At 40.0% G+C, this 21,316-nt stretch overlaps 1 protein-coding gene across 1 annotated transcript in view; it reads left to right on the top strand.

Moving 5' to 3' along the window:
* The window catches only part of LOC117388682 (partitioning defective 3 homolog), a 513,479-nt gene that overhangs the window by 374,343 nt on the left and 117,820 nt on the right, over positions 1–21,316 (top strand). The gene's annotated exons all lie outside the window — the stretch shown is intronic.

The following is a 21,316-nucleotide window of genomic DNA, read 5'->3' as shown; positions in this document are numbered from 1 at the left end:
GTGTTTATGCCAGCTTTTTATCTTTGATTTTTAATGAATTTGGTGGGATAATTCATGTTGTAAATATAAATTATAGTTTTACACATATTGAGAAGCAGTTTTTGCAAAGAAAAGGTGAAAGAATATGTTGAAAATTACAGGAAATGGAGTTCTAAAAATATTCTGTCCAAAAGTTGGGTACAATCATAGACTGTATAAAGGAGTGGACTAAGGGAATATGACGTCCGACGTAGCATTCGACTCCAGTTATATGAAACTCATCGAGGCGAGTGGTTACAGCGGCGAATTTGGAGCAAAGTTACGACCACAAGTATCACAGCAGCCAAAGAGCCAGTCTGGAGCGAGGCTGTTGAAGGTAATGCCCCTTGTTAATGTTCACTGTCCTGATAGTGAAATAAAAATACCAGGATAATGTAGAGCAGGTTAATATGAACATTTTAAGGCAAAAATAACAAGGCTCACTGCAGCTAGCGCGCTAACTATATCCATTTATATATACTGTCTATGGGGACAATTTACACATAAGAAAAAAAAAGTGATGCTTTACACCTTAATTTAAAAAAATAAAATAAATAAAGGTGTTTTCTTTATATTTATTTGTCAAAAAATTGTTGCTAGGTAATCGTTTGCTAGTGTGATGTCATGATTTCCAACCAGGAAGTAACATTTGTAACCTAAAAAATGACCAAAGTAGGAAAACAAGAGTAGAATTTTATTTTATTTTTTAAATATAATAACTGTGTTTTAATAATTTAAGTGGTCTAAACTGTCATAGGCACTTTAAAGCCGAAGTACCCTAGATTAGCCTGTTAATCGTCTCCTTGCTAGTTAGCCTTCCAGCCCTGATTGAATTACTATTCCAGTTCCACTTTCTTATCCGTTCAATGCTCACTTGCTTCCTGCTGGTGTGACATGTCAGCAGACTCTTCCCTGGAGGCTGCCCTGCTCTCTGTCCTATAGGATGTTATTCCGAACCAGGATCATCCCCTCGTAGTCTGTATGATTGACAGCCATCACCTCGGGCTCCTGACCTTTCTGCAGCCGATGTGTGACCATATGTGACCGAGGCAAAGAGGAGCACGTGTGCTGCTGGGTCTAACACGTTTAGATAAGGCAAGGTTATCTGGTCAGCTAAATCCACATGTGTGCATTTAAGAGGGCAATGCATTTTAAAGTTCTTATATTACACAAAAAAATTGACTCTTGTGAGATTTAAGCCATGTTATAATGTTGTTATCTCATCAAAAACCATACCAAAGCTCAAAATACTCTGTTCTTTTCAGTTTGAGAGAAAAACTCAGCCTAAATATGCAGAGTTGCTGGATTAAACTTGGGTGAATGAATCAAAACACAATTCCAGGTATGTTTGTGATATAACAGAGATCAGAAAACGGCATAATATAGGTCCTTTAACATGTTATTGCAAAATGAAAGGCAGTCGAATGGGAAACTGAATTTAAATAATCATGTTTAATTAAGTAAAATATGTTAACTAAATACCATGTTAACACTGCAGTTTATACCTCCACAAGTTATTTTTGCGTTATCTTTGCAGTACATAATACAATTAAAGCCCCACTGTGTAAGTTTTAGACCAAAAATCAACAAAAAATATTATTTCCAGGCGACAGTAAGTCAGATGGTAGTTTGTCTACTGATCCGAGGGTTTGCGGTTTGAATCCCAGTCTTGACAGAAATGGCATTAGTTGAGCAGTAAGATTCACTGACCCACAGGTTGACAGTTGGATTCCAGCTCCCACAGATCGGTGCTGTTGTTGTGTCCTTGGGCAAGACACTTACTGTGAGCAGGCTTGCATCTCCACAAACCTGACTCATATTTGGCCTGGAGGAGGACCTTCTCCTGCTTGTTTCCATGGAAATTCTGTGCCTTTAGTTATGATCTTCCCCGGTATGGCATAATACTTATTTATCTGCATGTTCCAAAGTATGTTTTTTTGTTTTTTTTTTATCGTGACATGCCATCTCCATAAAGTTACATAGTGTTGTTTTAAGTATAACAGCAACTATTAATTCCCTGTTAACCCTGTAGTTTAGACCTCCACAAACAAACAATGGTGATTTTCGTTTTATTGTTGCAATATATTCAAATTGTGTGTTGTGGCTACTTCAAACAAGACAGGATTATAACTTGGGAATAAGGAAAAAAAGTGTTTTTATTGAAAAACACCAACAGAAATAATTCTAACCCTGCATAAATTGGTTAAGTTTTAATTTTCATGCATAAAAGCCATCTGATTTATTCCCTAACCAAACTTGGAAAATTCACAAATGAATAAATGGGAAAACAAACTTTTCCATTTATTTTTTCCCATCCATCCAATTGTAGTTACTAAAAGTGTGACCTTATTCCAACTCTACTGAATTTAAACAAAGAAATGTTGCGTTACTGGACAGATGTGACAAACGTATAGAAATGCATTAGGCCAGGGCTGTCAATGACATTTTCACCAAGGGCCACATCAGCAAAATGGCTGTTCTCAAAGGGCCAGATCTAAAATAAATGTAACTACCTTTTAAACTTTGAAATAGCTGTTTCTGTCTTTATTACTTATTCAAGTTACAAATATTGCATATTCATTTGTATAGATGTAAAAATATGGCTGTGTAACTGCATATTTCTTGACAAAATGACATGTTAAGACCATTTTACCTTTTAACTTACCCTGTCAAGGGCCACATAAAATGATGTGGAGGGCCACATTTGACCCACGTGCCTTAAGTTTGACACATGTGCATTAGCCAAAGCAAGATTTTTTTTTAGCCTTTAGCTTCTTAAAAATCTCCAGTGGTTTAACTTTATGCTAACTGAAAATTCTCCAAGCTGTGGCACAATCCCGATCTCAGTTCTAATATATATTTCACAATCTTCTTCGCTACCAAAAGTGAAAGGTACCTGTTTAACACGCTGGGACTTCATTTACATTTAGAAGCATTAAAACACACTGTACGACCTCAACACATATCACATTTTCAAAGTCAGTATACACCAAACGCCAACACATAATTCCTAGCTTTCCAAAACACTATTATCACCTTCTACTTGCTTTCATGCCTGTTGCAAATTGTCACCTCCGCTAGTTTAATTTGAGCATTCCTAGCTTAGCGCGCTATGCTAATTATAGATACAAGCACGTACTGAGTTTGGGGTTGTGTGCCTTGAGAAAGCGATAGCGCCGTATGGGAAAAAAATAAATAAAAATATTGGCGGGGACCGGATTAGCTTCTTGCGAGTTTGTTTGTTTATTTATTTATTTATGTTTTGATTTTGAAACAGGCATCCAGTGTTTGCGGCCCCTCCCTCATTTGCATATCTCGTGTATTGCAGCTTCAGTAATATTTGTCTTGCTGCCTTTGAGATATAATAACGTACACTGGTGCTATTTGAGCTCAGAGGCGTTCTGTTTACAATTTTCAAAGAGAGGAAAACGCCGGAGCTGGGAATGCGTGGCAGTCACTTCGCTGTCATAACAAATATAAACAGTGATTTGCATTTCTGAATGAAACCTAATGGAACTTTTATTGTCCAATACAGAAGGGGCGATACAAGGGAAATTGCAATCCTTTGTAATTTTGGCATATAAACAACAAGTAGGGGCGGGAACTCACTCTACATAAGTAATGTCATTTGCACTACTGCTGCATAATGGGGTTGTGTCCTTGGGCAAGGCACTCGGGCAAGGTGGTGATTGGAGAGATGTTGGCGCTTATTGGAAGCAGAAATCAGCTAACCACTATAGTGTGTGAACGTGTCTACAAAAGCGTTATAAGATATTGTAGCGTTCTGGTGTAAGGAAACACGCAGACGTTCTTCTGGTTGTTTATTTTCTGAATTTAAGGGCTGCTGTCGGCTGTAATCCACGCCAAAGCAAGAGCAGAACAACAGCAGCTCAACTCACTAGAGCCAGTCTCCCAAACAGACCAGTAACTGACGAATAGAAACCTTCACGTCAACGTAGCAACCAAGTGTAACGTGCAAAAGCAGTTACATTAACAACATATACACAGTTATAAGAACAACAAAATGTGTCAACTCTGAGGTAAACACAAAGTATCAGATCATTGCACTATTTAGGGGCTTATGTCTGTGTAATCCCTCAGTCGTCCAGGTCTGATCCAAAGCAAAAGACCCTTCAGACGGATATAAGGCAGTGTCCACGAGCAGTCTGACCAGAACTGAAGAAGCTCCTACACTCCTACAACGATTTGTCCAGTTGACAGATTTAAACTTCGTCTTTCGCTATTAAGGGCCTTCATTTTTCCTTCCAGTTTGACATGGCTATGGTCCTCTTGTTGTTATAGCAATAACACAATTCAGATCAAAATATTATATCTTTTGACTGGAGAAATGTCTTCACAAACTCCTCCAAATCAGGAAGGAATCATTTGACACTCATGAGGAATTGGTATTGCATTGAGCTTAAACACTAAAGCCCTATACTTGATCTTGATTTAAAGATGCACTATGGCACTCTTCTCGTGAGGGTTCTGCCACCTGTCTGTCTCCATGGAGATGTCTTGCTTTATCATGAGTGTTCCACAGTAAAACAATAAACTCTTGTCTTTCTCTATCATTCTATCTCACATTTATTTAAGTACAGGCGTTTCTGTTTGCTCACCTTGAAAAACGTAGATTCTTACTATGACCGAGCTCGTCTCTCCACTGATATGACTTGACCTGGTGTTATCATGTGCTTGAATAGATAGTTTAATGCCATACTTTGGACCATTCCAGTCAAAGTAATCGTCAATGGTCAATGGACACATTTTTATATAGCACTTTTCCACCTTCTAGACACTCAAAGTGCTTTACATCAAGGAACCACTCACACACCATGCACACAACTGGAGGCGAGTGGGGTTAAGTGTCTTGCCCAAGGACACAACGACAGCATTCATCTGTGAGAGCTGGAATTGCGTCTCCAAACTGGGGTTAAATGGATCTGACCGCGCTACCATTGACCTTTATGTCGAAAGAGGGATTCAAATGCGCAACCTTCGAACAAACACTCAACTAAGCTGCTGTCGGCCATTTTAAAATAATATATATTACATTTTTACTTTCTGCAAAAATACACAATACACTCAGGTCCATAAAGACACCTAAAATGATCTCAAAGAATGCGTATCATTTTGAATCGGCATGCTAAACACTATTCCACCCGTGTTTTAAGCTATCTCCTGATTATCATATGACCTCCGCGATGCTAGCACACATCTTACCTTGTAGAATTGGTTCCGGGGAGCTAGCAAATACCAGCAAATTGAGTTGAAATTAGCTGACAACCTTCCTTTATTTGTGTGTCAGCGCTGAGAAAAACACGGCAAAATGCGCTCCCTCGAACTAATCAGGATCTTAACGTCTGAAAGGCACCACGACGGAGGCGGAGGAGCTAAAAACAGAGCAGCCCTGGAAGTTCCCATAAGGTTGTTTACTGCGGTACAAGGTTAAAGCCGGAGCATTACGCAAGTCCACGGATACTATTTAGGGATGTGTCTAATGGAGTGGTATGTGTGGAACAGGTTGTGAAGATGTTGTTTCTTTTTGTTTCAAGAATATGGTATTTCTCAAGCTGTAGGTCGCCCACAAATGCAGAAGACAAAATCTACGTCTCTAATATGAATTATCTGATTGCGTAATGCTAACTTTTTCACCAGAGAGTCGCTATCTGTCTGTCTCCATGGAGATGTTACGTTTTGACCTGGAACGTTCCACAATATGGCATTAAACTAATCTAACTTGTGTGACTTCAATCACAGTAATACCTTGGAAAAAAAACTGTAATGTAAGAAAAAATTCATAACTCTTTTGTTTCTAAATATTTTTATTTTATTTTTTCAGAGCATTTAGAACGACCCTTCCGACAGTAATATGAGCAAATACAGCACCGAGGAACGAACCCTCATTGTACAGTGGTACTTTGAGTCACATGGGTCAAATTCAGAAACCCAGCGGTGTTTTACAGTCGACATTTTAATACCAGAGATGCTCCAAGCGTAAATGTCATTAAAGGAATAATAAGTCGTTTTCAAAGACAGGGGGCAGTATGTGATCTCCACAGACCTAACTAGTCCCGATTTCTTCCTGTGGGGCTATCTTAAAGAAAAGGTGTTTGTGAATAAATCTCAGACAATAAAAAAGTTAAAACATAATATCGAGGATCAAATAAAAGCCATAAGCCCAGAAATGCTTTTAAATGTTATGCAAAGTGTGTTGGATTGGGCTATTCAGTGCGAAACCGAAATTGGTGGACAGTTAAAAAAATGTAAGTCATTTTTACTTCCCCTAGTTTAAGTAGAGATAAGTTCAAGTGTAAGTGAACAATTATAACCGTATATAATGCCAAAAATCTCAGAAGGTTGTTTATCTACTGCTAAAATTTTGTGAGTATAACTTAAGAATTATAAGAGCTATTAAAGATTTAAAAGTGTATGAGTGGGGGCGCCTCTCCACAGATGGATCTTACTCATAACTGGGTGCATGGATTTAGACTGTTTAATGCCATACTGTGGAACATACCAGCCAAAACAGCAATATCTCTATGGAGACGATGTTACATAGTGCACCTGTACAGCTACTTACATTTTTTTTAAAACTATTTAATGAGGCATAAAAATCGACGATCATAATGTACTGTATATTGCAATTTACATGACACATTTATATATTAAAGTTTCCATTAAAAGCTCATTCACCACGACTAACCACACTGAAGCGCCCTTGTCCTTTCTCCTTCATAAGAGGAGGCCACAGCTGGATATGTAACCAATTCACCCTCCATTTCTTCCTAATAGGCCTTTAGTATTTTTTATGGTAAGGTCAACTTTACTGTAAAACATGTACCAACCAGACCCAGGCCCATAAACCTCCTCAGAAAAAAGAGATTCTAGTGTTTTTTTCACCTCCGTTTTGCCGTATTGGGTTTTACTGCTCCTCAATGGGATCACGGCACCACCAAAGCTCATTTGACAATTTATTAGCAGCTAGCGTGTTATTAGCCTTGGCAGCCCCACTGGTGTTTTGACAGCGCTGTCAGCCTCAGTCAAATCCAAGGGCGGCAATAGCGGTCAGGCTAAAGGAGTTTGGTGGAAGGCTCGTATCAAATAAACGTAAACAATATTTCCAGATTAAAAGTTTAAAGGATCATTATGTTTTCTTCTTTCATTTTAGAACAAAAATATCAAATTGTTATGAGGTCGCAGTGGCATAGTCGATTAAGCTTCTTTCCGCTAGTGATGGCACCAACGGTTCAAATCTTACCAGAGTGCACACTGCCATTTAACTTGAGAGGCATGACAAAAATAATAAAATAAAAATATACTGAAATAACTTGACTATATTATAAGAAAAAGATTTAAAGAATAAATAAAAATAAAAACAAAACAAATATAATATAGCCTCTAAAACCAATGAAGCACTGTTGATAATTTAATAAAAATAAACAAATAAAAAATATAAGAAAATATAAAATTAAAAGTTAAAAATAAAACACGCCAAAACATTATTTTATTATATTATTTTTCAATTAATTTAGCTTTATAATTTTCCCTTTGAACCACTTAAAGCTGTCACAACTAGAAGCTTTCCCATTATGTACCTTCAACAACAAGTCAAACCTAGCTAAACCGCCTGACCTTATTTCTCGACAGGCAGCTGACAAGTCAACCCCTCCTTCCACCGTGAGGGAGGAGGGCCCTTGGGTGCACGGCTGCGGAAGGGGCGCATTACGGATTCTGCTCCTACCTTTCCTCAACCGCACCTGTCAACCACAACGTGACAGGTGCCATGCTCGGGATTTGGGGAAGGAGGAGGAGGAGGGGGGGACAAAACCTTATAAGTGGAATTTGATTGACTGCTGTTCCCATTACTTACACTAAAGTTTCCGTGACATAGAAGCTCCAAGTAGAATGTGGTTGGAGAGATATGGTGCTACCTGGAAGTTCCAACATCTAACAGCGTTTCGGAATTCCAAGTACGGACGTTCTGCTCTACCTTCAGAAGTTGAAATGAGATTATGAAGGAGCTAATGCATTTTCCACAGCCGATAAAGACTCAGGTTTTTGAACTGTATAGAGAGTCCATTGCTTTGTACTTCTCTGTGAAATGCTAATCGCAGCTACTCACGGCCTTGCTCTGTCATCTGCAGAAGGCTAAGTATTGTACAGAATCAACCCAGTCTGGGGCCGCATGTCTTTTTTTACATGTTGTCTTCCGTTATAGTGTATCCAGATGTCCATATTTGCAAAAAAATATACATACAAAAGTAGTAGTAGCAACAGTAGCTCTGCTGGTAGAGTGTTTGTCCACTAATCTGAAGGTGTGCTGTTCGATTCCCGTTCTCGACATAAACATCGGTTGAGATCCACTGACCCAAAGGTTTGTACTGTGATTCCAGCTCCCACAGATGACTGCTGTTGTTGTGTCCTTGGGCAAAGCTCTTAACCCACCTCGTGTGTGTGAATGTGAGTGTTATTTCTATGAGATGTCACTGTAAACCTTGGAGGAATTTTTAAAAGTAACATAGGTTGAAGCCGTTTTTCCTTTAAAGCAGTTGGTGAAGGTTCAGTTTTGTTTAAATCCAGTTTCTAAATCAATGTTTTCTTCAGGATCGTGAGAGCATTTTGGTAAAGAGGACAGCCAATTTTCAACAATCTCTGAAAATCCTTGTTACTATTTCCGTTAGAGCGATAACTACTTCTACAAATGCCTCAAATAGACCATATAACAGTGAGAGCAATAAGGTTCAATTAAAGATATGCTATGTAACTTTTTTGGCAGGACGTTCATCAACTGCTGGTGTCATTGAAATGGTTTAGCTTTGAAAGGAATGTTCCACAGTTGGTTTCATTTATTCCATTATATTTATTTTTGGTTTGATGATGTCTCCGTGGAGATTGCCAAGTTTAATGCTATGTTAGGGAAAACAGTCCTTCTTTTGGGGGCTTTAGATATCATTTATCTTCCATCAAACAAAACAAAGAAAACAATAAGGTGGGACAGTATGCAAATAGGTGTGAGAGCAGCCATTAGGGGCCTGAATGATTATGCTAAGTATGACTCCTCCTTTTAGATAGATGTAAAGCAGTATCCACCGGTATTCTGACCAGAACTGAAGAAGCGGTGTGGATGAGCTGCGAAATGTCTTACAACTCTTACAACTTTTTGTCCATCTGACAGAATTGAAATTTTCTTTTACGATGGATCATACCTGGACGACTGAGGGATTACACAGACATATTTTGGAACCTTCGGCACCCCTGTAAACGAATACTTATCACAGGGTTTGCTCATGTGCTTTTAATTGACAAAGTTGACACATTCCACCTCAAAGTTCTGTCCTGAGCCGACACTGTTTTCTTATCAATATAACTTTTTCTATTTCTTAAAAACACAACTTTTCTAAACATCTAAAACCAATCTTCCGAGCTACCAATTATCTTCTATATTCTTTTACATGACTCCATCACCATAATAAAGAAACCGAGGCTATCATTTCAAGTCTCTCAATCAGACATCCTAGAATCCCAATCACCACTAATCTTTTTTTATTGTTCCTTCTCATAACGTTGTTGTAATTAAGCGCAATTAACAATCAGCGCGCGCCATTTTTATAGCCTTTATTTTCGCTTCAATCATCTGCGGATTACCAACACTCTGTGACTCTAGCATGTGTAGCTTTGATTAAATGCTGGTTCTTAATAATGCATTGGCAAACAAATGCTTTGCTAGCTCTTGCATCGTCTAAGTGCTAATAGCACTCTTAGTTAACCCCCAGGGAGTCAAATTGATATGTCTCGCAATGGAAGACTTGTTTTCTTTATTGCGCTGCATACATTAGCTAACTAATGATACTTTACAAACTCGCCGCTAGCTGCTTTATGCTAGGTCAAAGCCGCTCTTGGTGCCGTTCTATACATAATTTGTGCAATATTTCATCCCTGCTAGCATGTTTTGTTGCTTGGGTCTGACAACATGTAGTGGTTGCCATTAGTCCCTCTGCGTGTGGTTGTATGCTAGCGCAATTAATGTCACGGCGAATGTGTGCTATGCCACTTTCCAGGCTCTAATTGAGAAAAAAAGTGGGTTTACCTGAGAGTAGCGGTGACTGCAGTGATGTCTGTGTAATGAATGGAGATTCCAGCTAGTGTGTGTGTGATGTTAGTGATGTTAGCGCTTACATGGTTGGAGATACAATAGTTGGGTAGACCAATTTGAAAAGGTGACATAACAAATATTATTCTTTTTATAGGTGATGAATGTTGTTTGTTGTTGTTAAAGAAGCCATTTTGAAAGTATGGGATTTTTATTTTATCTTAATAAAAACATATATTAAAAAAAACCCATGTATTTATTCATGCACATAATACAGTTATTGATAAAGTGCACCCATTTTTAAGACCCCACATGCAGTATTTTGCATTGTGCCCAGCTGTTAGATGTAGCCCTGCAGTAGCCTTGTATTAGATCTCTGAAAACACAACCACAAGCATTAAAGCATTTTTGTAATTAAAATGAAATTGTGAAATTTCAAATACAAATTCTACATCCCCTTCCTTTAAGAAGACAGGTTGGAGGGTGAATACTTGTCCAAACTAGTCCTGCAATTTAGTTCCTTTGACCCATTGATGCACATGAAATTATATATAAGGCAAACTTAAAACGTTGATGTATATATTGATAAAAATTTAAATCCACTGCTCGATGTCATGATCTGCAGCTATCCATCGGAGATTGTGTTGTAATTTATGGCGACATCAGCTCTCATTGGACAGTTTTCTAACACGGACGTCACTGCATTTATTTCTTTTAAGTCATTTTAGATGAATATTGCGATTTAAAATGTGCTAATTATAACATAATGATCCACAGGTGTCATAGATTAAAGCTGTAGAGCAGACACGAGCACCGTAGGACTTCTTTAAATGCATTTTCTTCCCATATACCATTGTCATTTAGCCTATCCTCATATTGTCCATATTGTGCAATGACAAACACATCACTTCACTCTATTGAAATAGTTAATGCAGCGACTCACAGATACCACACCTTTTGCCCTCTTCTCTCCACAGTATTTGATGGAGTCCGAATTTACCCAATCCGCTGGTCTTATCACACAAATGTACACAAGACTGAGCGTATATCCATCTCCCAGGCCATGCAAGTGAAATCTTCTCCTCTACACTCCCTCCTCTGAAGAGCCGGAGCCCCGTGGGACAGATGCGAGGAGAACGGGCGAGCGAGAGGCAATTTATCCGGCGTTTGTACTATTAGCTTCATTTAAGAAAGCAAACAGCCTGCAAGCAGAGAGAGGGAGGAGGAGGAGAGAGGGAGAGGCGAAGGAAGAGAGTAAGAGAGAGTAATGTTAGAGAGATGGGGCATAAGAGAGAAGGAGAGAGAGTGAGTGGGAGGGAGAGATGGGGAGAGGAATGGAAAAAAGGGAGGGGAGTATTATTAGCTTCATTTAGGAAAGTAAAAAGCCTGCAAGCGGCGAGAGGGATAGGGAGAGAGGGAGGGAACGGGAGTGTGAGACAAAGGGAGAGATCAGGAGTGAATGAATGGGGAGAAGGAGAGGGGTAGGCTAAGAGAGATGGGGAGAGGAAGGGAGAGAGAAAGAGGGGGGAAGGACTATTATTAGCTTTATTTAAGGAAGCAAATCTAAGGAGAGGGAGAGAAAGAGGGAGAGAGTGACAGGAGGGAGAGACGGGGGGGTGGACTGAACAAGAGGAAGGAAAAAGAGGAAAATAACGGGATAGAGAGGAAGAGGGAGATAGAGGATGGAAGAGAGGGAAAAGGGGAGAGAAAGATGAGAGTAAAGGGAGAGGAAGAGAAAGAAGGAGCGAAAGAGTGAGAGCCAGACAGACAGAGCGAGTGAGAGAGCTGAGTGTAAGAAAGGGAGAAATGGAGAGACAGGGAGGGAGAGGGAAGGGAAGGGAAGAGAGAAAGAAGCATACAGAGAGATAGAGCAAGAGAGGGAGGGTGATGGAGAAAGACAGCGGACAAAACAAAAAGACAGAAAGAGAGAGGGAGGGAGAGACAAAGAAACATACAGAGAGGGAGGGGGAGTGGTAAAGAGAGTGGATTAGAGGGAGAGAGACAAAGATGCATACAGAGAGAGAGAGGGAAAGAGGGAGGGAGAGAGTGATAAAAAGAGACAAAACAGGCAGAAAGAGAGGGAGGGAACTAAACAGAAGAGGGAGTGATTGACAGAGAGAGAGGGTGAGACAAAGAGAGAAAAGAAACGGAGAGAGAGGGAGAGACAAAAAGAAACATACAGAGAGCGAGGGAGAGATGGAGAAAGAACGCAGACGAGACAGAGAGACAGAAAGAGAAAGAGAGACAAGGAAACATACAGACAGAGAGAGTGGAGGAGACAAAGAGAGAGACAGAAAGAGAGAGGGAGAGAAAGAAAGACTAAACCCAAATCCTAAATCGAGTGAATCAAGCTTATTAATGGCTTCAGTACAGTGTGCACTCTATCAGCGTCCTTCCATTCCAGGACTGGAGCATATGCATACAGTGTATAATCTAATGCATTTTAACCAGCAGATGAAAGGGAAACGAGGGGTGGAGGTGAGGGGTGGGGCTAGAAGGGGTTCCAAAATGGCTGCCGGCTTTCGGTTGGAGGTTGGAGCCTGGTTGGTGGAGCAAACGCCTCAGGACATGTCATTGTGTATAAACAGTAAATAGACACTTAATCCTGGATGATGCTGTATTCTTGACAGCATAGTGGAGAATGAAGTGATTAGCAAAGACGTGAACAGAGAGATGGTTGGCAGTTCAAATCCCGCTCTCGACATAAATATTATTCGTAGAGCGATCCGATCCAGCTCCCAAAGATGAACTGTCACTGTGTCTTTGGGTAAAACACTTAACTTGAAGTTTGCAATGTTGCATATCAAAAGTGAAAGTAGAAAAACAAAGAAGTTGGTTTGACATATTTTTTTCAACCAATGTGTCCAAATTAAACACATTAGTTGTATTTAAAAAAAAATAATAATAATAATACAAAAAAATGGTGATATTAATGGTCAGTCATTGGTTCAAACCTTGACTAAGTGACTAGAAATGCTCACCACTCTGCCACCATAATGCAAACTACACACAAAAAGTAGTACCCATTTTGCAGAAAAGAAAAAAACAACAACAAAAAACAACAAAATTTTGACGCTTTTGATGCATTTACTGATAAAACAAGTATGCAAAAATCACAATCATGCTAATTAGATATGTTTAACTGTGCTGTACTATGAAACATTCCAGACCAATCAATAACATCGCCATGGAGACAAGATAATGACAGACCCTCCACCAGAATTGTAACAGTGCACTTTTAAGTTAACATCCTCAAAACTCTAAGAGCTCATGAATAAATATAACCTTAGCTACATTTTTCCTCCTGGTTTTCCCCATTACAAATAGATTACCCACACTTGCGCATGGCCGCTTTGTTTATTTAAGGAAAACACATGCTTCAGATCACAGACAAACCAATTTTACAAACCAATCAGAGCGGCTAGGTGGTAACGTAGCATCACCGCGTTTGTAATGCCGTCTTCACACTGAGCTCCAGGAATAGCCGTGTGGCAAATGTAGAGGCAGGTGACCGAGTGCTGATGCGTGTCCACGAGCAACGCACAGCCACCAGTCCTCTCTCCTCTGTGTCCAAAAGTATACCAGATTTGACAAAAACAAAATATCAATTGTGGTTTTCATTTTCAAAGCTGGATAATTAGAGATTTTTGACATATAGACATATTTTGAAGTAGATCCCTCTGACCGACAAAGTGTATAAATATGTGGACTAAGTGAATGTGACGTCACCCTTCATATCTTGAGTTACGGACACAATAGCGAAATAAAAACACCAGGAACATGTAGAGTGGGTTAATATGGACATTTTAAGACCAAAATGGTGAACCTGAGGGCGACGGTTTTCTAATATAAAGTAAATAGGAGCCAGAGTCGATTAAGCCGGAAGCGCAGTCCATGATCACTTCTTATTTGAAACATGGCGGCTAGCAGGTTAGCTATGTCCATTTATACATAGTCTATGCTCTGACCAGACATGGACTCCTGATTGTGCCTCTCAAAGGAAGCCATTGTAAACAACTAAGTCCACCTGTGCTTTTAAGTCCATCCTTTCTCCGGACTAGTTTTGATCATTTTAGTGCTTAAATTACCTAAATTGCCCTAACTTCGCAAAACAAAGCATCTGTTATAGCCATGTTAACATCATTATGCTGCTAATTTGTCATTTCAAGATGCTTCACTACCCATTTTTTGCCAGCAGAGGGCATCAGGCCCATGTCATTCAAACATTGTCATTAATTTATGATTTATTTAGGACATGATTAGTTATTGAAGGGTTGACCTCTGTGATAAACATCTGGCCTTTAAAGATGCATAGTATCTTTGCATTAGCGTTTCACATTTTAGAACTTAAAATGTATAGAGAACACATTATTTAGCATCAACTGTGTTCACCCTGCTTGTTTTTTGCATGTTTTTAACAAGTTGTTGATAATTTATGGACTTAAAAACTACACAGGGGACCTCTTGATTTCTACCTGTGACGTCACAATCCAGGGAAATTTGAACTGAATTGAGTGTTTTCTAAGGCTCAGCAAGAAGGCCTCATAAACAGGATTAATGAAACAAGCATGAATGACGTTAAATACAACTCCAGGTGTATTTTTAATGAGAGAACAAAGTATAAGTTGGTTAAAATGCACAGTATCCAAAGACGCAAAAACACTTCATGTAATTAATGCCTCCATGACATGTAACGGATTATCTTCAAATGCCTTTACATACCACCATAACTCTTGCAGCACAAACAACTCAGTCCAATCAGACCTCCCATTACACAGTCTTAAACATCCCTATCCCTCATGAGTGGACATCAGACGGTATCCTCAGACTAGCGGCTCCATTTTGATCTACGGAGATATCAAGGGATGCATTAAAACGAACAAACAAGTGCACTGTACCAAGCTAAGAGCACATTTACAGGCATATGGTGGTCTTATGGAAGTCTCTGAGGCTCCGCGGAGTAGTATCAGGGCCAAACAAGTTCGACCGAGGTGAATTAAGCCAATATTGGTGCAGTTGTTGTGGCCAGAGGGGTACCAATTCCCACTATGATAGTTTAGCGATGCCATGATACCGAGAGGAAGCCGGGGGCAACCGTGGTGCTTTCGAGTTCTGTTAGCGAAATGGGAGGTCAGGAAATAAAGTACAGGTTGATAACAGGTTGTTTTTTGGGTTTTTTTTAGGTTGAGTTGGTTTGAAAATAAGTTACGTTAGATGGTAGGCTCAAATTTGATGTAAAATGTGTGGGTATTTATGTAAGAAGTGGTTGTTTCATTCATGCAATTCAGTATATTTTGGTATATTTGCATTCCTTATTCTCTGTTCCTGTCTCAAGTCATCAGTCTTTCTAATCTGGTTGTGCCATCCCTTGCCACAACCAAACTGTGAATGGATTTAAAACAATCTATAATTTATGTAGTGCTATAAATTCAAATTATATGTATTGCGAACCCTTGTCCTATTCAAAACTTGGGTTTGCAGTTGGCAGTATTCCGGGACCCCACACGACTCAATCTTCCATATTGGACGGGGGCTTAAGACAGATGGAATGTGCCGCTGACTGGTTCTGGTTGGATTTGGGAAGTATTCACCCATTCATCTCCCTGTAATTACAAAGGCCCTGGCTGAGATCCGATTCGCCACCCGAGAACGATCTAGACTCCAGGATTGGCAAAGAAAAATAGCGTATTCTCACAAAAAGAATATAGATGGGTCTCTTTAAACATTTGTGTAGAGTGCAGGGAGATGTGGGTACGGTAAATTTAATCACGTGGGGCGGGCACATTGGATGGGTTTCGATTAAGAGCAGCTATAACGCTCTGATACAGTTGTACTCCAGTGACCACTTAGAAAATACGCATTAAGCACAGACTAGAAGTGATGGTGTGGTGGTCAGTTTGGGAGCAAGGATGGTACAGGAAGGTATATAAGACGAGAAAGTGGTTGGAATGGGAATGACCACCACCAGTGACATTCGTAGAAACAACACAATACATAAATAAGGTGACGTGTTTTGCCCAAAGACACAAGAGTTTACACTAGACTGAATGGGCAGCAATTATCTGACCATGACGTGAGGCGGGAAGTACTCTTTTTAAAGAAAATGTACTTTTCAGATAACCTTTCTAGCAGCGTTTTGCTCCTACTACTTGAGTCATATTTTTATTGAAGTAACAGTACTATTACTTAAGTTAGGTTTGGTCGCTCTTACCACTGTGAGTAAATCTACAAGAGACAAAAGCTTTATGTTGACAATTTGAAACGATTTGAACATTTGTTGTTCTTGCAGCGCTCCTTCAGATAAGATTGAGTCAAGCAATTTTTTGTTGCTACTCCGAAAACACCAGATTTTTTGCATTATTTAGTCTTTCTTTAGGGTGGGACTATGGGACTATGTGTCTCGACTGGCCTGGGAACGCCTTGGGGTCCCACAGGAGGAGCTGGAGGACGTGTCTGGGGTGAGGGAGGTCTGGGAGTCCCTGCTTAGACTACCCTCACGACCTAGCCCTGAATAGTCACTCTTTAAGTTACTCTTACTTAGGTTGCACTGTTTTACTTTTACTTGAGTAATTTCTTCGAACACTACTTTGTACTTCCACTTAAATAATACTATTTTGAATTTAGGTAAGTCTTACTTGAGCACAGTTTTTGGATACTCAACCCACCTTTGCCACCCACTGAGCCATTGCCACCTGAAATTCGACTACTGATGCTGCTGCTATTGTTATGCTACCAGTTGCTAGCCATTCTGCCACTATTCCGCTTGCAATCAACATTTGAACAGTGGTTTAATCCAAAAACCTGTACAGTTGTTTTAGCTTCCAGTTTAGGCTTCTCTACAGCAGCAGTACTACATAGTATACTACTAATAGTTATTTATAATCCCAACCACACCCATTTAAACACCAGGGAACATTGATCTGACTACATTTTGCGAAACAACAGTCTATCCTTAGCACTAGCACTAGCACACCCCTCCTCTGAGTGCATGTTCTGTGTTATTGCTAGCCATTACTAGCTAACAGCACCTGTGCGCCCGGGCCGCCCCATCACATTGCCGGTCCTGGTTCTGATGGCCTGTAAGTGTCCCACTGAGGAAGGGCATCCTGGAAACTCGTCTTCGTCTTCCCCGACTCGATTAAACCTAAAGAATATTCCCCGTACTGCACTTGTATCGTGGTCATTTAGGCCTCTCCATCAACGCGCCCGTGCCGAGTTCACAGCGATAATAGCTGCGTTTTAGTGTTACTCAGGGACTTATATTAAAAAGGTTTTATGAGCTACTGGAGCGACTGCTGTTGTGTTTGTAGTGAGCAAGCTACTAGGTCTGGAGGTGGAGTTTAACAGGATGTACACAATTGATTTTCATGTAATTAAAGAGGGGGATGTTACGCTTCTATGGGGTATTAACCGCTCACACATAACATATTTAGATCGGCATTATTGTTTTGAAAATGTGATATTCACCATGTTTTAGAAGTTTCTCTTTCGTTGTTGATGCTCCCCCTTCAGAGTGACACCACAACACTATCAGAGTACAATTTCGGCACCAGCATTGGTATTGCCGTTGTGTCCTTGAGCAAGACACAAACCCACCTATGTCTGAGTAAGTGTGAGAGGCTCTGATAAGTCATTATAAGTTTATGAATTATTAATCATAGCCGTAGCAGAAGCAGTAGTAACAGTAGCAGCAGTAGTAGTCCTAGTAGTAGTAGCAGCAATAGTAGTAGTAGTAATAGTAGGTCCTGACAGGTTGTCCCAGCAGCATTGAAGGATGGGTCAAATGCAGAGGACAAATTTCCCTACAAGGACAAAGTGTACCTTAACTTTAGTGGTAATGTTACTCTGATTGCCGTATTGCATGTGATGAATAGTAGTAGGACAAGCACGTAGTAGCAGCAAATACACGTGTTCTCATCAATTACTTTTAATCAGTCGGTGCATTCTTAACTTTATAGAATATACCACAACATTCAGAGTAGTAGTAGTAGATGCAGTAGTAGTTGTTCAAGTGATGGTAGGAGTGCTGATAGTAGTAGTAGTAGTAGTAGTAGTTGTTGTTGTTGTTATTGCAGGAGTAGTTGCAGTTGTTGTGGTTTTAAGAGTAGTTACAGTACTAAGATGCGTGTTGCATAGTAGTAGTAGCTGCGGTAGTATTTCTAGTAGTAGTTCAAGTGGTGGTAGTAGTGTTGATAGTCGTAGTAGTATGTCAATTGCACTATGCTGGGACTGGTAATAGTAAATTAGACTAATATGTGTACTTTTATTGTGTATTTATTCATTTTCCATAGTAGAAGTCACATAGAACTTACAGGATTACAGCAGTAGTAGAAGTAATAGCAGTTGTAATAACACCTTACAATTAGCATTACTACTTAAACATGATACTCTTCCACACATTCTCGTGGTACTGCAGTTGGATTTTACCGCTTTTATTTGCAAAAGGTAAAAGTAACATTGCCCTACTAGCAGCAGAAGTAGCAGCTGTGGCAGTCGTACCACTTTCTACTATACCATTATGTTCCCATTACAGCACTTACACATGAGTACTACTTCCTTTCTGCACATAAATCCTACATTCTTGCAGTAGTTTATCGTTTTTTCTTTTTACGGCCGTGTACTGTCACCGCTGTATTCGTTCCACAATATGCCCCCACTCTGCCTTCCCATTCTGTTTCTCCCCGCCATACTTAGCCATTACTCATCCAAACAGCTTATGGCTTGATAGCAGCGCGGCTAAATGCGTTGCTCTATTGCGTCCCCAGATATCAAATGAACGGTAAAATATATCTGTTCTATTGCCATGACGTCTTAATAAATTTGTGTAATGGGTGTACAAGTTAAAGGTTGGGCACGTTTGAAATATGATGAATGATAAGTGTTATGGCGTAGCATCAAATGGACTAGCAGATAGAATCAGTCACTTTATGGACTCTAGTCTTACAAAAGGAGGTCGGGTTAGTTTACACCGAGATACCGAGCGGTGCTTGCAGGTCCGTGTGGGTTTTACGATCGCTATGACGGTGGTAATGAAGTTGAGTTTCCTCGAGTTCAGATGGGCGTGATTGACAGGGGGGGTTAGCCAATCAGGGACACGCATGGTCTGCCTGTGTCAAAACAAATATGGCTGCTTACGAGGGAAAAAGATAAATATATCGAAAAAGTACCTACAGAATGATTTAGCAAAGCACTAAGCTAAGTAAGTAATACCCCCATCTTTATTAAATATTGACCTATAGAATTGTGTGATGTCGTTCGAGAACCAGGAAGTGAGCTGCTAGCATGCTAAGTATTGTTAGCATTACTATGATGGCAAAACTCTATTCTACCTGGCCTCTGAATAATGAAAAAAAGTGCTTAAAAACTAATGAAGTTGATCTCCCCGAGTTCAGATGGGCATGATTGAGAGCGGAATTAGCCAATCAGGGACATGCATGGTCTGCTTGTATCAAAACAAATATGGCTGCTTACGAGGGAAAAAGATGGAAAAGTGCATTGCGTACATTGTGATATCTGCAGAATGATTGAGCAAAGAACCAAACTAAGTAATGCCCCATCTGTATTAAATATTTTCGACCCATAGAATTTTGTGATGTCGTTCAAGAACCAGGAAGTGAGCTGCTAGCATGCTAAGTATTGTTAGCATTACCATGATGGCAAAACTCCATTCTGCCTGGTCTCTGAAAGTTGAGAAAAGTGCTTATAAACTAATGAAGTTGAGTTCCCCGAGTTCAGATGGACATGATTGACAGCAGAATTAGCCAATCAGGGACATGCATGGTCTGTTTGTATCAAAACAAATATGGCTGCTTACCAGGGAAAACGATAGAAAAGTATGAGAAGGGACTGGAAAACATCGCGACTATCAGCAGAATGATTGAGCGAAGAACCAAACTAAGTAAGTGATGCCCCCATCTGTATTAAATTTTATCGACCCATAGAATTTTGTGATGTCGTTCAACAACCAGGAAGTGAGCATTACCGTGATGTCAAAACTCCATTTTGCCTGGAGTTTGAAAGTTCAGAAAAGAGCTGACGTGAATTGTAGTATTTGGTTATAGAAGTTAGTGCTGCTATGTTGAGGCGTAACATCGAAACGACTACCAGATAGCATCAGTCACTTTATGGACTCAAGTTTTACAAAGGCGGCTGGGTTAGCTTACACTCAGACAGAGGAGTGCTTTCAAGTCTGTGTGGGTTTTACGATGATGACGGTGGTGATAACGTTGTTGTAAACAGCATTAGCCTATTTCGCTACATGAACAGGCTGAAACTAAGTGCTTTTTAAAACGAAGTTATAGGCTGGGGTGTTGGAGCGTTGAAGGTTCAGGTAACAATTGTTTTTACCTCCCTCCCTATATAATAGGACTAAGGATTATGAATTTCTTACGGCTTTTCGCTTTTATAGCATTGGGCGGAGTGATACCTGATTCCCTTCATGTCACAATCGTCCATTTCTTTGAATGGGGTATTGTAAATAAAATGTATTTCTATAAGTGACTTTGCATTTATTAAAAACTGCTGCTTTTTCTGCTCAAAAATACACTGAAAAACATGTAAGTGGGGATGCCGCTCCACAGATCAGCCCTGTAACGTGACCTGATGGCACCACCTGCTTCTCTCTATGGAGATCTATGGAGATTTTAACGTCATACCCTGGCTTTCAGTTACATAGTGTACCTTTAACCAGATTATTATAAAGCGCCAACTACAAATCATATGCAGACCAACACTGTAGCCAAATGAGCTCATATTTTTGCGTTAACATTGTCACCGTTTGTCTTTGTTCAGGATAGTTATGTAGATGTTAGCACTACTTAGGTCATCTGAAGTATGTGTGACTACCGCGTATAACATCCTCCATTCATAAAACCGCCTCCTCTTCGTGCATGCCCCCTCACAAGCCCTCTAAATCTGGCCATATGGTTGTTGACAAAGCTGGGCACATGCTAGGCTAAAGACGGCGCATGAGAAGACAAAATGTTAGCACGTTTTTGTTCCGATCGTGGCGAGTCTACAGTTCTGCCTGTTGTCTGCCTGTGCCTTCCCCTAATCACAGTAAATCTCCGTAGACATCTGTTACGGGAATACGCAGGAATGATGGTGTCACCAGTGGGAGATGTTTGTGGGATGGTTGGCTGCTGTAAAGAGGCAGCAGCAGTAGTAGTAGTAGTAGTAGTAGTAGTAGTCATAGTATTAAAAGTA

The sequence above is a fragment of the Periophthalmus magnuspinnatus genome, chromosome 20, assembly GCF_009829125.3.
Source record: "Periophthalmus magnuspinnatus isolate fPerMag1 chromosome 20, fPerMag1.2.pri, whole genome shotgun sequence".
Classification (NCBI taxonomy): domain Eukaryota; kingdom Metazoa; phylum Chordata; class Actinopteri; order Gobiiformes; family Gobiidae; genus Periophthalmus; species Periophthalmus magnuspinnatus.
The sequence above is the reverse complement of the archived record's forward strand: the minus strand, read 5'-3'. Positions and strand labels throughout refer to the sequence as shown.